At 46.0% G+C, this 16,256-nt stretch overlaps 1 long non-coding RNA gene across 1 annotated transcript; it reads left to right on the top strand.

Moving 5' to 3' along the window:
* Positions 1–1,749: 1,749 nt before the first annotated feature.
* LOC133504925 (uncharacterized) lies at positions 1,750–3,284 on the top strand. The gene is made up of 2 exons (XR_009796107.1): positions 1,750–2,256; positions 3,022–3,284. It is a non-coding gene; the product is annotated as an uncharacterized LOC133504925 (long non-coding RNA).
* The last annotated feature ends 12,972 nt before the right edge of the window (positions 3,285–16,256 follow it).

Genomic DNA, 16,256 nt, shown 5'->3' with positions numbered 1-16,256 from the left:
TCTTTTCTTTTTCACTTCTCTTTCTACCCACCACCAGAGTCATCCTACACACCACCATCCTATGCTGTAGAGCTACACTCTCTCACACCACAACCTCTATGTTGTTGTCTCTTCTGGAAATAAGTGTTCACCACTGGCAATTCCATCCTTTTTGTGAAGTCCACCACATCTGACCCTCAAAGTTCCTTTCCTCAATGCCGTACTTACCCATCACTTCATCATCGCCCCTGTTTCCTTTGCCAACATGTCCAATGAAATCTGCACCAATCACAACTCTCTCTGTCTGGGATGCTCAGAACTACTTCTTCTAGTTCCTTCCAGAATTTCTCTTTCAACTCTAGGTCACATCCTAGCTGTGGCGGAATAGCCGCTAACCACATTATACATAACACCCTCAATTTCAAATTTTAGCCTCATCACTCGATCTGATACTGTTTTCGCCTCCAAGATATTCTTACCCAGCTCTTCCTTTAAAATAATCCCTACTCCATTTCTCTTCCCATCAACTCCGTGGCAGAATAATTTAAACACTGCTCCTAAACTTCTAGCCTTACCACCTTTTCAACTGCACTCTTGGATGCACAATACATCAACCTTTCTCCTAATCATCATGTCAATCAAGTCCTGAGTTTTTTCTGTCATAGTCCCAACATTCAAAGTCCCTACACTCAGTTGTAGGCTCTGTGCATTCCTCTTCTTCTGACGGCGATGATTCCGGGTTCCTCCTCTTCTTTCTCTTTGATCCACAGTAGATGAATTTCCACCGAAGCCCTGCAAGTTAGCGGTGCCGCGGGCGGGCATTGTTCACCCAGGCCTCGAGCGATCTGATATGGGATTCTGTAGATGAACGCTCATATTTGTTTGGCACAGTTTTTACGCCGGATGCCCTTCCTGAAGCAACCCTCTACATTTATCCAGGCTTGGGACCGGCCTACAGATTGCACTGGCTTGTGCCCCCAGAAGGGACTCTATGGTGCACTAATCATGCTTGTGTTATTCTATCTTTTTGTTTTAAATGTTTTTACACTTTTCTTGTTTTTTCATCTTTTTTAATCATGTACAGGAAATCCAGTTGCCTTCTGTTTGAAACGCGCCATGTAAATAAATTTGCTTTGTTTTAAATGTCAGGTTACGTCTCTCAAATTAAAGCGGGTTAGCAAACTAAAGATTTCATATAATCAAATTCACTCTCACAAATAAAATAAAAGGCATTCAATATTTTGTAAAAAAGCACTGGACGGCACCCGCGGTTCGATCCCTGTTGAGGGATTGAGAAGAGACGAATTCTGTAGTAGAATTGTTTCCGACGGAAGTAACCACTGAGCTACACCAGTACCAAAATAACTTCTGGACACATATTTATTATACAAAACACTACGTGCATCATGGGTTTCTGTATGTTCAATGGTCAGAATACATAAATATTGCGGTGCAATTGTACTTCTATGGGTTAGAAGACAATAAAAGGGAATGATTATGTTCCAAGGAGCGACCGATTTAACATGCACATGACGGAAACGTCCACTGGACGTCAAATGTTTTCACTCGGAGGATATGTTGAACACAATATACTGCAGTGGAAGTTTTGTAATAACTATTGGATAACTTCTTGTAATCAGTTTTGTCCTTCCATATTTATTTTCAGGCAAAAAAAAGTTCGCTTGCGCTCTGTTTCCCTGCACACACGCTAATGACGTGGAATAAAACGTTGGTTCCGCCATGGTCAACATGCTCTGTTTTCCGGTCAGGGCAAAAAGCATAGCAAACGATGCGATAAATCTATATATTTGGGATGTTTTGGACCCCTGGAGACATGAATATAATCTAAACATTTTCAGCATATCAAGGAAGGTTTTAAAGATCCATTCGACTTTGACCTAGTTTCCATCACCTGAAAATGACTGAACGCCTCTGACGTCACTCAAGGTGGACAGAGGTGCGATTTACATGAGCACGGACACTTGCTGGTTTTGAGAATTCCTCAGTTATTGTTAGCTAAAACCAATCCATAACAATGGTGAACACATGTGTGGTTCAGTTTTGTTGCAATTTGAATAATTCTGGTCACATTGTGCATCATTTTCTCAAAGACCCAAGCCTCGGAAGACAGTGGGTAAGCTTTGTGCAAACGAAGAGGGCTAATTCAGTGAACTTTCACCTGAACCTGGACACACTTCAACAACCTTCCCCCCTGCACACACACACAAAGGACCAAAACTGCAAAGAGCTTTTTTTTTTAAGAGACAACTTGCGGAGGTATGTTAATAATCTTTTATTGCCTGAAAACGTTGAACACTGTTTACATGGGTGAATGATAGAAACACACGTCGTACTTAGCGAAAAATATTTTATTACTACAGATAGTTTGACCATTCGCAACTATTAAAACAGGATAACGTGTACAACAAATAGCCACACGGTGCAGCAGCTGGAAAGCGTTGCTCTCACAGTACTGAGAACCCTTGTTCAATCCCAGCCTCCATGTGTGGAGTTTGCATGTTCTATCCATGCTTGCGTGAGTTTCCTCCCACGTCCCAAAAACATTAATTGGAAAGTCTAAATTGCCCCTATATCTGATTTTGAGTGCGGCGGTTTGTCTCGATGTCCCTGTAATTGGTTGGTAACCAGTTCCGGGTGTACCCCACCTCTCGCCCGTAGAAAGCAGGGATAGGCTCCAGCACTCCCACGACCCTCGTGAAAATAAGTGGCTAAGAAAATATATAATCCATACAAATCTTTTGTTTTTTTCATTACTTTTGTTGCAGTTTTTTTTCCATTTTAATAAAATATTACATAACAAAAACCAGCAGTATTACATACTAGTCACTCACAGAAAACCTGTTTGCAACTCAAGTTGCAAGTGCTCGGAGAAAACCCACGCAGGCACGGGGAGAACATGCAAACTCCTCATAGGCAGGGCTGGGATCGAACCTGGGTCATCAGAACTGTGAGGCCAATGCTTCACCAGCTCGGCCACTGTTTTATCAATATTTTATTTAATATTATTTTTCTATTAATTAGATGTTGCAGGAAGCATCTTTTGCACAAGAAGTTGACATCGAACCAGCAGATGCTGAATCTCCATCTTTGGTCCATTCCAAAACTTACCAGACTGAAGTGCCTACTCATGACGGAACACATCTTTACGACACCAGAGAGAATACTGCAACATGTATTTCAACCTCAGGTGTTCTCAAAGTATTCCAAATAATTCTGTGCTAATGTTATATAACATATTTATACAAAATATAAGCATACAGTTCAATAAAAATGCTATGGTTCTACTTCTGTGGTGTATGTTTACTTCATATACAGACATATACATCAACATTTACACAATTAGGATGTAGACCATTTAAATCCTGTGTACTCTTGGCCCTCTGGATTCAGAAAGGTGTCACAAATCTTTGACACACAAAAGAATGGAAGTGGCACGGGGTTATTTTTGCAAAAAATGTCCCAACACCATCTCATAAGCTGTTTATAAGCAGTATGTGACATTAACCTGAAAATATGACAATTTTCCAGAATGGGGCTTTGTTTGAACAAACAATGATTGGACAAATGCTGCTTTTCGTAGGGCGTCACGGAGAAGCAGCAGTGAATTCTTGGCCTCTCAATTATGAGGACTCTGGTTTAATCCCGGCCCAGCTCTGTGGGTTTTGCATGTTCTCCCCATGCCTGCGTGCATTTTCTCCAGGATGTCCAGTCGGGATCTCCACTTCTTTCTGCTTGATGACAGCTGGGATAGGCTCCACCACTCCTGTGACCCTTGTGAGGATAACCAATGAAGAAAATGGATGGATGAATGTAAATGGAAAAAAGATGGGCCGATGAGAATTTTTCTTTATTTATTTTTTCTCAAAAATAGCGCTTACTCATGTTGTGGAAAATTCAGTCGCTGAGGATACTGTTCCTGGAATTGCAAGTAGGCAACCTTCAGTACCCATGGGTTCAGACTGGCAATAAATCTTGGGTGCTCTGTCATGCACTGTAGTTGGTCTGGGTAATCTGCCATTTTATGGTGAATATGTTGACTTTCATGGCAACAAAAACTTCTGTTGTTTGCATAGGAATGCACCATTGACATGCACACCTGTGGATATAATAAATAAATAAAAATCTGTTCACATTCACAAACTTCTACATGCTCAAACACCCATATCAGTCCAGTAAACAGAACCATCCACCCCTTTTGCTTTTGTATTTTAAGTTTTTAGTGCCCAAACAAAGGCACAAGACACTGAGTGTCCAGCCCAATCCCAAGACCTTAATCCAATTGAGAATTTGTGGAGTGGCATCAAATATGCTGTTTCTGAAACAAAACCAAGAAATGTAAATGAACTGTGGAATGTTGTGAAGGAATCTTGAAGTGGAATAACATCTGAAAAGTTTCACAAGTTGGTTGACTCCATGCCACACAGATGTGATCATATAGCTAAATATTAATTCAGTGATTCAAAGGATTGGTAACTTCTAGAAACCCAAAAGGTTGTACAAACTAGTTTTGAGTTTGTAAAGTCAACGGCAGACTGACATTTTTTTGAACATACACCTTTCAAAAATTGCCCAATTTCACGGCCTTAAGAGTGTGGATATCATGAATGTTGGAACACCTACTGGTCATTTGTTTGACATGTAGCAATAAAAAATATACAGAAAATGTGGATTAATCTGGTTAGTCACATTGGACTGCTATTACTTTGAACACTACCACATATTTGGCATTTCAAATTGCTTTAATTGTTCCAGAACTCTGCATATTTTGCACAATAACACCCCCCCCCCCCGAAATAAAAACAACCAAAAAAAAAACAAGAACAACAACTGCCCTCTGCCAAAAGGCATTTCGAGTGATGGGGTTTTGGCAGTTTTGGTCGTTTGTGTGACGGCGTGACCAAAACAAAAAAGATATCAGAGCGACGTCTTTTTTTTTTTTATAATCATTTCGGCAGCACACGGAAATTTCTCTAACAACGACTTGCTGCTCGACCACACACGCCTGCCTATTTACCTTACACCGCCCCCCCTGCGCTCTTAAAGGGGTACACTCATAATTACAAATGTTACAATACTTACGCAGCCCATCAATGTGTTTTATAATGACAGTGCCCACCAACGGTGCTTTAGTTAGCAACAGAGTTTGCCAACATAGAGCAAAGACGAGCGAGAAATACATAAAAATACATAAAAAAAAATGCTGTTGCTTAAAGATGCCATGAATGCCAGAGTATGTGAGTATTAGAAGAAAAAGTGGTGAAACTGGACAAGATTTTCTCTTTTTTAAGTGAGAAAGGTCTGGTCTGAAGCCAAAGTAGAAAGTGCAGGATGAGATGGTGTGTAACGTTAAAATTCCACCTTGGCACAGCCTGATCCAGGATGAAAGCACAGACAATACTGCGCACAAAAAGCCAATTCTGTATTTAAAATATAGGAGGCAACATAACATTACCTTTAAAACTGTTTTGGAGCATAATTCAGCTTTCAACGTGCATTGCTAAAGATATTCTGCAAGCAATAATTCAGTTTTGCACCAAGAAAAACAGACGGGGATATCATTGTGGATTAAAAAAAAAGAAACAAAATTGGTAGCGACCTTTCAAATTTATAGTTAACAGTTGGATTGGTTTGGTTAGCAGTGTATTTTTTTGCCCAACATTTTCATTGTAAATTTGCAAAGACACAAATAAATTGTTCTTAAAAAAAAATTCTGGTGGGAATGTAAATGCTGTAATCTGAATCTTCTAATGAGCCATGTAACTTCAATGTCTGATGTTGCCCACCGTGATTGAAGGGAGCGCTCATGGGCTTTGTGTGTTTGCTCAGACATTTGAAAAATTAGTGGAAACATTGACGTCAGCCTATCATCCATCTTGTCACTTGATTCAGGTGTGGCAGATATGCTGATTGCATGCACATAAAGGCACATTCTAGCAAAGTGGCCTCCTATTTACGGTCGCTCTTTGAACGGCTCTTTAATGATTTCATCCCCCGATTTGGGTATTCCCCGCCGTAGGTAGATCGCAAGAGGCTAGCTGCTTGAACAGTAGATCTTGTTGTAAAAAAAAAAAAAAGTCTGGCCACCCCTGACCTAGAATAACCCATCAACGTCATTTGACTAAAGAGTTTTCAAGTGTGTGCAGCCTACATACTGAAGGATTTATGTACACAGGCATTTTTCCTTATCGGAGCACCGCTGTTGCTCACTTCATTACTGTGAACCAGAATATGAGAGAAAGATAAGCCTTTCACCAATCACTAAATCATTCATTTCAAAAGAGAGATGAAGTAACATTGTTTTTTAGTGATTATTACATGAGGGAAAAAAATTACAGACCTGCAACATAAAGAGCAGATTTGCTGAGACCGACAATAAGTTTAAATTATACATGTAGTGCCTTTCTACACGCACACGCACGCACACACACACACAAACAGACATAGTTCTCCATGTAATTTTATATCAACAAGAGTCAGGATTCATCACCAGAGGTAGTGTGGAGATTTCAAACAGTAAGAAACCGGTGCTTTCATTATCAGTGCAGACATGTTTTAAAATTGGGAGAAATTATGCAGACAAACCCAGGCCATCCCATGTATACAGTTGTACCGACGGTGCATGGTGTACATTTTCTGTAACATTTGTCTCCATTTGAGTCGCAAGTTATTGGAACCTATCCCAGTTCACCTTTTGAGGAGGGGGGTTGAAGCCTGGAGTGCTCACAAGCCAAGGTCATAATTTGAACAATATTTTCAGGAAACACACAACACTTCCAAAGTTATACTAGTCGAACGCAAGATGTTTGAATGTTGCAGTGTGTGGCTTGTGTGTGCCCCACACATCCTAGTCCTGGTTGGGCTGTGTGTGTGTGTGTGTGTGTGTGGTGTGTGTGTGTGTGTGTCTGTATGGGGCGGAGTCAGGGGCGGTGGTGGTGGCAGAGTTGCTGTGTGTCTGGAAGTTATGGTGCTCTTCGTCAGTGGTTGTCTGGCCTGATGGGCTTGATCTGCAGGAGTTGCCCTTTGTCAATCATCTCATCATTTAGCTTACTTTCCTGAGGCTGACGCCCCTGGGCTGAATGGCTGCTTGATGTGGGGGCTTCCGGGAATGCCCTGTGTCTGCTCCCTGGGTTCCTGCCCTCATCATTCTCTTGTCGGGTGCACCCCGCCTTCCAACAAATAGGGGACTTCCTATCTTGGGCTGGGACTGACTGCATCTCGGGCCCTGCGGGTTGTGAGCAGCTTCCTGTTCTTCCAGGGATGGAGGTGGGAGTTGGCGGGGGGTGTCTGGTGAACTGGTGGATGGGGAGTAGCTGGGGGTGGCATTGGGTCCCTGCAGCCACTGCCTGGTGGCCAGTTGGGGGGTCCCGGCGGACCGCACTGAGTCCCTCAGCGTGGGACATGTTCTGTCTACAGGGTTGCTCTTACCTCTGGTCCTGGTTTCTGTCCTCGATTAATTGGGTGAGGTCCATCGCCTCTGCATTGTGGACACAGCAATCATAGGACATTTCTGTCAGTCTTTTTGTTTGCACAATGGTGCAAATTCATTTGCATGCATCCTGAGGCAAACACCCCTGGGATTCTTTCACTGGGTGTGGGACTACACACTTATTGCAAAACTCTTGTGTACATGAAGAGTGTATGTATCACACTGCTTATATTCTTCTTCTTAATACACCTCAATATTTCAATGTCAATTCCACCATATTCCAGTTGTATAGCCGGGTTCACGATCCTTGTCTTGCATCCTTCTTCTCCTGTCCTATCTTCCCTGTTCTTCCTTTACAGGGTGTAGGGCTACAGTTGCATGTAAAATCCATATTTGTTTCTTTGTTTAGAAATGTTCTCATTTCGTTCACAGTTTGGCACTTTGTCTTTTTTTTAATCTCTCTCACCCATCTAAAAATTCTAGTCAACTGGTTGATTCTGCTTGATCGAAAAGCCAAACAGCACACACACACACACACATCCACACGCACACACACGCACACCACACACACACACACACACACACACACACACACGCGCGCGCACACACACACAAGAGACTGGTGGTGTTCCTCCATTTGATCATCATCTTGTCATGGCCCTGCCATTCCAGCCCTGGCTGGGCAGGTACGAGCAGAATGGCGCTAATTAAGAGGTGCAAACCTGCTTCTCATCCCCGCTGATTAACCCCTGTACTTATAGGACCAAGGGGACGACTGGTCTTCACCAGATCGTCGCCTCGCATGGCTCGTTCCCGCACCTCCGCATTCCTGACGCCAACCCCCTGTGTACCGACCAACGCCTGTCTCCCGACTTACCCTCTAAGCCTGTCGCTACTGTTCCTGCTGTTTGTACTGACTGACTACCCGGTTATCCAATCTGGAACGAATGAAGACTTTCTCCTTACTACTTACCTGTCGCCCAAGTCATGCATTTGGGTCCGCCCACAAGTCCTGGTTATGACAGAACGATCTGTCCAAGACATGGACCCAGCCGACTTCGAAGCCATCCGCCGCTCGTTACAATTCCAGGGCAGACGCCTGGCTGAGCAGGAAGCTGGTCTCCAGGTAACAAACCAGAGGCTCCTCGAGATCTGTGCCCTGCTGGAGCCGTGGCTAGCCTTTCAGGCTAGCGCTGCTAGTGCCATGCCGGCGAGGCCATTCTGGCTGTTACCCCGGTCCAGCTCACTCCGGCAACCCCACCCGCTGCAGAGTTTCAGCATACCGGAGTAACACCTCTCTCCCGTCCCAAACGTTTCTCTGGCGACTCAAGGAACGTCAGACCCTTCTTCGCCCAGTGTGACCTCCACTTTGAGCTACAGTCATCCGCCTTCCCGACGGACCGCTCACGGATCGCCTTCGTCATCTCCCACATAACGGGGAGAGCAGAGGCATTGGCCACGGCGGAGTGGAGTCGCAACTCGGAAACGTGTCGCTCCTGGACTGCCTTTGTCTGCGCCATGACACAGGTCTTCCAGTACTCCGTGCCGGAACACGAGGCAGCGGCGTCACTGATGACGTCACGCAAGGCAGCGGCGTCACTGATGACATTACGCCAGGGACAGCGCTGCGTGCCCGACTACGCCATTGAATTCCGCATCCGGGCAGCTGAGAGCCAATGGAATGAGGACGCCCTCCTCAATGCCTTTTTCCAGGGGCTCTCCCAGCAGATCCGCAGCACCCTCATCGCCGTGGATCTTCCTACCTCATTGGATGCACTCATCACGCTGGCGCTCAAAATCGACCAGAGACTAACTGTCCAGGGACAAATGGACCTAATGATCGAAGGAGAGACAGGGGCATCCGTCCCGCCGGCTTCCCTGCCACAGGCAATCACACCTGCGACGGAGCCCATGCAGGTGGAGGGTCTCGACGGGCCGGCAGAGGAGCGCCGGCGACGTCGACGGGAAGGACGTTGTTTCTACTGTGCTCACTTGGGCCACTTAATAGCTCACTGCCCGGCCAAACCGAAGCGTCCCAGCCTCAAGATCACTACTCTGGTGAGTGTACGATATACTGCGGCAGAATCGAGTCGGGCGCTACTCCAATTCACCCTAAGCAAAGAGGGCCGTGCGTGTTCCGTCACAGCGTTCATGGACTCAGGCTCTGACGCGAATTTAATCAACCACCGCGTGGTCGAAGCGTTGGGTGCGGCAACCTTTCAGACGCAGCGGTTCCGCAATGCTTGCGCGGCAAATGGCAAATTCCTCTGTCGGGTGACGCTCCGCACGCAGACCTTAAGAATGGTGTTTCCGGACGATCACACGGAGAGAATTAACTTCCACTTGTTCAACTCGCGGAGCACCGATATCATCCTGGGTAGTCCGTAGCTCAAGGAGCACAACTCGCATATCAACTGGACCATGGGCCAAATCAGGGCGTGGGGCAAAAATTGCTACAAGGGGTGTTTCGGGACTCATGAGGAGGGGAGGATTCAAGTTGCGCCCGTTGAAATAGAAAAGCCAGGTACCGTAACGGAGCTACCCGCGGTGCCTTACTGTTATCTGGACCTCAAGGAGGTCTTTTCAGAGGAAAAAGCTAGATCCCTTCTGCCACACCGCCCGTACGATTGTGCCATCGAGCTCTTGCACCTCACCCCCTCGAGGGAGGCTGTTTTCTTTGACAGGACCGGAGCACCAGGCCATGAAAAGATACGTCGAGGAGTCGTTGGCGGCAGGGCTATCCGACCGTCTTCCTCACCGGCTGGAGCAGGCTTCTGAAGAAGGACACCTCACTACGGCCCTGCATCAACTATAGAGGGCTCAATGACATTACCGTGAAGAATAGGTACCCTGTTCCCTGATTGCGACCGGTTTCGAACTACTTCAGGGACCCCGGATCTTCACTAAGATGGACTTACGGAGTACGTACCATCTGGTAGGCATCCGGGAGGGGGATGAATGGAAGACGGCATTCAATACCCCCACGGGCCATTCCGAGTACTTGGTAATGCCGTTTGGGTTGACGAACGCACCAGGTGTATCCCAGAACTTTATTAATGATGTGCTCCAGGAGAAACTGAATAATAACCTATACCTCGACGACATCCTGATTTTCCCCTCGGACTTGACCTCCCACGCCGAACATGTCAGGGAGGTGCTTCATCAGCTGCTGCAACATCAGCTGTACGTGAACGTGGAGAAGTGCGAGTTCCACCGAGCATCCGTTTCAATCCTGGCAGATGGACAGATTTGCATGGATCCAAGGAAGATTGACGCAGTTCTTCAATGGCCCACTCCCTCTTGTCGGAAGGGCTTGCAGTGGTTCATTGGGTTCGCCAATTTCTATCGTAAGTTCATCCGAACTTCAGCTCCATTGCTGCCCCTCTGCCAGCTCTCATGTCTCCCCGCAACACCTTCGAGTGGACCAGGATCTGCCAGGAGGCCTTTGACAGGCTCAAGGCAAGTTTTATCACCGCACTGATCCTCATAAATGCCAGACCCGGAACGGCAGTTTTTGGTCGAGGTGGACGCTTCAGATTTTGGAATAGGAGCGGTTCTCTCCCAGAGGTGCATGAAGGATGGAAGGATTCACCCGTGCGCCTTCCTGTCAAGGAGACTGACCCCAGCCGAGCGGAACTACGACGTGGGTGATCGCGAGCTGCTGGTGGTCAAGACAGCTATGGAGGAGTGGAGACATTGTTTGGAGGGGTCGCAAGTGCCGTTTGTGGTCCTCACCAACTATAAAAATCTGGAGTACCTGAGGACCACAAAGAGGCTGAATGCCCGCCAAGCCAGGTGGGCACTGTTTTTTACGCGGTTCCGATTTACCATGTCCTTCCATCCAACCCTGAAGAACGGAAGCCGGATGCACTCTCGCGGATCACCGAGGGGGACCGCACGGAGCCCGTGAGTGTTCCAATCCTTCCGGAGGCCTGTTTCGTGTCAGAGTTTGCTTGGGAGCTCGAGACACGAGTGAAGGAGGCCTTGAGACACTCGAGATCCAGCCAGATGTCTTCCTGGCCGCTTGTTCGTTGTCCCATCACAGCGGTTCTGGTGGCCAAACCTGGGTAGGGACGTGAGGGATTACGTCAACGCCTGCCCGGTATGCATGGCCAACAAGACTTCCCGCCTGCGACCAATGGAGGAGTTGTGGCCACTGATTAGTCCCTCTCGTCCCTGGCCACATATCTCCATGGATTTCGACACTGGGCTACCTCCTTCCCAGGGAACACGTGGGTGCTCTCCATCATCGACCGTTTCTCCAAGATGGTCCATTTCGTGCTGGCCCCGAAGATCCCGTCCGCTAAGCAAACGGCCCAGCTGCTGCTGTACGAGGTTGTCCGCTACCACGGGCTGCCGGTGGACATCGTCTCGGACAGAGGACCACAGTTCATTTCCCGCTTTTGGAAGGAGTTCTGCACCCTCATCGGGGCTACGGCAAGCCTGACGTTAGGCCATCACCCAGAGTCCAACGGCCAGACGGAGAGGATTAATCAAGAACTGGAGACTGGCCTACGCTGCTTGGCGTCTTGTGACCACAGCACATGGAGCCAGCACCTCGGATGGGTGGAGTATGCTCACAACTCCCTCCCCTCCACCTCCACAGGTATGGCTCCTTTCCATGTAGTGCACAGTTATCCTCCCTCTCTGTTTCCATCCGTGGCCACAGACTCCTCGGTGCCATCCGCTCTGGCGGTGGTGAGACGCTGCAAGCAGACAGCAGAAGTAGCTCGCAAGATGCTGGTTCGCATGGGCAGCTCCTACAAGTCCGTAGCAGATCTCAAGAGGAGAAAGGCACCGGCGTTCAAGGTGGGACAACGCGTGTGGTTGTCCACAAAGGATCTTCCACTGCGGACGGAATCGCGCGAGCTTGCTCCCAGGTTCGTTGGTCCATTCCCCGTCAGCAAGGTCATCAACCCTGTCGCCGTCTCATTAAAGCTCCCCAGGTCGATGAGGGTCCACCCCACCTTCCATGTGAGCAGGCTCCATACAACCCGTCCATCACCGCCTCCCTGCATGGTAGTGGTCCTGTGTACTCTGTGTGCCGTCTGCTGTCTTCTCGTCGCAGAGGCAGGGGGGTCCAGTACCTGGTGGATTGGGAGGCGTATGACCCAGAGGAGGGATCCTGGATCCCCTCCGCTTCATTGTTGAGCCCAACCTCATCAGAGATTTCCGCGCAGCCCATCCTGGAGCCCCTGGGCCATCTGGAGATGGCAATTAAGGGGAGGGTACTGTCATGGCCCTGCCGTTCCAGCCCTGGCTGGGCGGGTCCCAGCAGACCGGCGCTGATTAGGAGGCGCACATCTGTGCCTCATCCCCGCTGATTAACCCCTGGACTTATAAGACCCAGTCTTCACCAGATCGCCGCCTCGCATGGCTCATTCCCACACTTCTGCATTCTTGACGCCAACCCCCTGTGTACTGACTAGGGATCGCAACCGGTTACAAATAACCAGTTGTAACCGGTTTTGGTTTTTTTTTAAACCGAAACCGTAATCGGACTTTCGAAATCGGTTAAAATTTCCAATAATTTCTTCCGGTTCCAGTATTCCACATTGCGCTATTTTTTCAAAATCATTTCCACTTTTTTCAAGAATGTTAACATTAAAACATTTTCACAAAAAAAGAGAAAAATTTAACTTACACGAGTGCGTTGTTGTAAGCCACATTCAACAAGCTTGTTTGTCAATATTGTATACAAACTACCCCATTACCCCGGAGTACATTAACGATCGATGGTGTAGCGCCGGAGAAAAGGAGTCGGAGGCGGAATGTCGGACACAGGAACAAAACTTGTTTTATTGGCAGACATCAAAACACTACTCGCATAACGGCGGGAACTCTGTGAACTCGTCACTCCGGAAGAGCAACAACAAAAACAGTCCGTGCGCGGGACCTCGAGTTGAGGTCCCGTGGGTGAATTATGTAAACACCACAATGGTACCGATTTTAAAACCGGTTAATCGTTTTTTTGCTACAGCTGTAAGCGTTTTTTTGCGATCCCTAGTACTGACCAACGCCTGTCTCCCGACCTACCCTGTAAGCCTGTCGCTACTGTTCCTGCTGTTTGTGCTGACTGACTCCCCGGTTACCGACTCTGTAACGAATAAAGACTTTCTCCTTACTACTAGCCTGTCGCCCGAGTCGCGCATTTGTGTCCACCCACAAGTCCTGTTTATGGCATATCTTTCTGTAATTAAGTGGCAATTATTGTATCACTCTGTCAGCAACAGGCAACAGGCAATTTTTTTGTTTTTGGTTTGGATACTTTGACATGTGAAAAGGTTAAACAAATCCAGACTTTAAATTCTTAGTAATCAGGGTCATTGCTGCTGGTTGTGAAGACACTAGAGTTACAATCGTTGTTTCATGATGAGTGGCTGACAGTCGTGTTATGTGTTCCCCCTTCGTCAATCGACTGTACAGGGACGATGATATGGTGAGAGACGTGGAACAAAGATAAGAAAAAGAATAAAGAGTCTATCTATCTATCTATCTATCTATCTATCTATCTATCTATCTATCTATCTATCTATCTATCTATCTATCTATCTATCTATCTATCTATCTATCTATCTATCTATCTATCTATCTATCTATCTATCTATCTATCTATCTATCTATCTATCTATCTATCTATCTATCTATCTAGATGGTAGAGCAGATGTAAAGCACTGGCTTCAAAGTTCTGAGGATCAGGGTTCAATCCCAGACCCGCCTGTGTGGAGTTTGTATGTTCGCTTTGTGCCTGTGTGGGTTTTCTCCGGGCACCCCGGTTTCCTCCCACATCCCAAAAAACATGCAACATTATTGGACACCCTAAATTGGCCATAGGTGTGATTGTGAGTGCGGCTGTTTGTCTCTATGTGCTCCGTGATTGGCTGGCAACCAGTTCAGGGTGTACCCTACCTCCTGCCTGTTGACAGCTTGGATAGGTTCCAGCACCCCTGCAACCATTGTGAGGATACGCGGCTAAGAAAATGGATGGATGGATGGATGGATGGACGGATGTCTATATATATATCGACACACACACTATTTCTATGCAGTTTTCCAGTATAAATAGGTATGGGTTACATTACGCTATGTGCTCATTCTTTGAGATATGTGACTCTTGTGAACGAGTTATGGCTTGTTGCCTTTTTGCTACATTCCAACCACTGAGGAATTCAACTGAGACTCCAACTGATGTGCAAGAGCACCTTCACTGGAAACGTACTCCAAGACATGAACCCACCGGAAGGAAGACCTCTACAGTCACGTTGCCTCAGTTTTTGAACAATTTAGAATCAAATTATAATAAGAATACTACGACTAATAATGAGAATAATAATAGGGGGCACGGTGGTAAAGCGCTGGACTCACAGTTCTGAGGACCCAGTTCGATCCCGGCCTCGCCTGTGTGTGGAGTTTGCATGTTCTCCCCGTGCCTGCGTGGGATTTCTCCGGGCACTCTGGTTTCCTCCCACATCCCAAAAACATGCAACATTAATTGGACACTCTGAATTGCCCCTCGGTGTGATTGTGAGTGTGGCCATTTGTCTCGATGTGCCCTGCTATTGGCTGGCAATCAGTTCAGGGTGAACCCCGTCTCCTGCCTGTTGACAGCTGGAATAGGCTCTAGCACTCCCCGTGACCCTTGTGAGGATAAGTGGCAAAGAAAATGGATGGATAATAATAATAATAATAATTTAACCACAATAAATATCACTGTCCAAATAGTAAGTTATTTAGTGGAACTAGACTTTTAGGGCTATTTTGGAATTAGGTATAGTTTTGCGACAATTTAACAAAATGCTCATCAGGCACACTTTCGAATGGGTATAAACTTTATTTAATGTGGGCGATTTATAAGAATCGCCACATGAAGTAAACCTCATACTTATGTGTAAAGTGGTCATTGAAGTACAACTACCGCTAATATTAAGTATAAATTGGTGTTGTGTAAATGTAAGCCAAAAACTGTCACCATTGTTAAAGATAAGAATGTTATAAAGTGACATTTCCAAGAAGTGTTGTTTAATCCCTCATGTGACTCAAATATGTCAGAAGAGCCCCTCCTCCATCCATCAACTTCGACACTCCCACCAACCGTTGTCCCTCCTGGACTGTACCCTTTCCGCTGGGGCCCGGCAAGCAGAGATGTTGTAGAACACTTTCGTCTGGATATTGAACGCTCACGCTGGGGACCCTCACAACACTGGAACTTCATACTCAACGACACTTAACGTAAGATCACCTTTCGAACTTTCAAATGAACCCAAAGTACAACTTTAGGAATTGTGAATGATGTTTCATTAAAATAAAACACAATATTAGATCAGATTCTTCACACAAAGTGATCATTTATGACCCATTATTGCTCATGTACTACCTTCCCACTCTGAAATTGTTTTTAAAGTTTGTTTTCACTCATATTTATGTTTTATTATCATACATTGTACTTTCTCTTGATAGATGCATTTGTATTATGTATTTCATTTCAGTCGCAACCTAAAAGCACCAGATTAACACCACAGAGACAAGAAACAGCAAAAACTGATGTATGAGCAATAGGAACTTCTACTTCCAATAACGGGTCAATAAGAATAAAGATTTTATGATCACAATTATAACGATTCAAATAGTTATTAACAGAAACATAAAGATGTATCTTACCTTTCTTAAATGACTTGTAATAAGAAAGTGGGTAAATTACAGTCAGCTTGCTATTGTTTTCAAATCAGCAAAACGTACGACTATATGTTTGCTGATAAATGTTTTATTTTTATTAAATGACTTCTAAAATTAATCCCAGCGCCCCTACAATTCAAGATATCCCTAAAAGATT

The sequence above is a fragment of the Syngnathoides biaculeatus genome, chromosome 8 (assembly GCF_019802595.1).
Source record: "Syngnathoides biaculeatus isolate LvHL_M chromosome 8, ASM1980259v1, whole genome shotgun sequence".
Taxonomy (NCBI): domain Eukaryota; kingdom Metazoa; phylum Chordata; class Actinopteri; order Syngnathiformes; family Syngnathidae; genus Syngnathoides; species Syngnathoides biaculeatus.
This window is presented reverse-complemented; position numbering and strand designations above follow the sequence as displayed.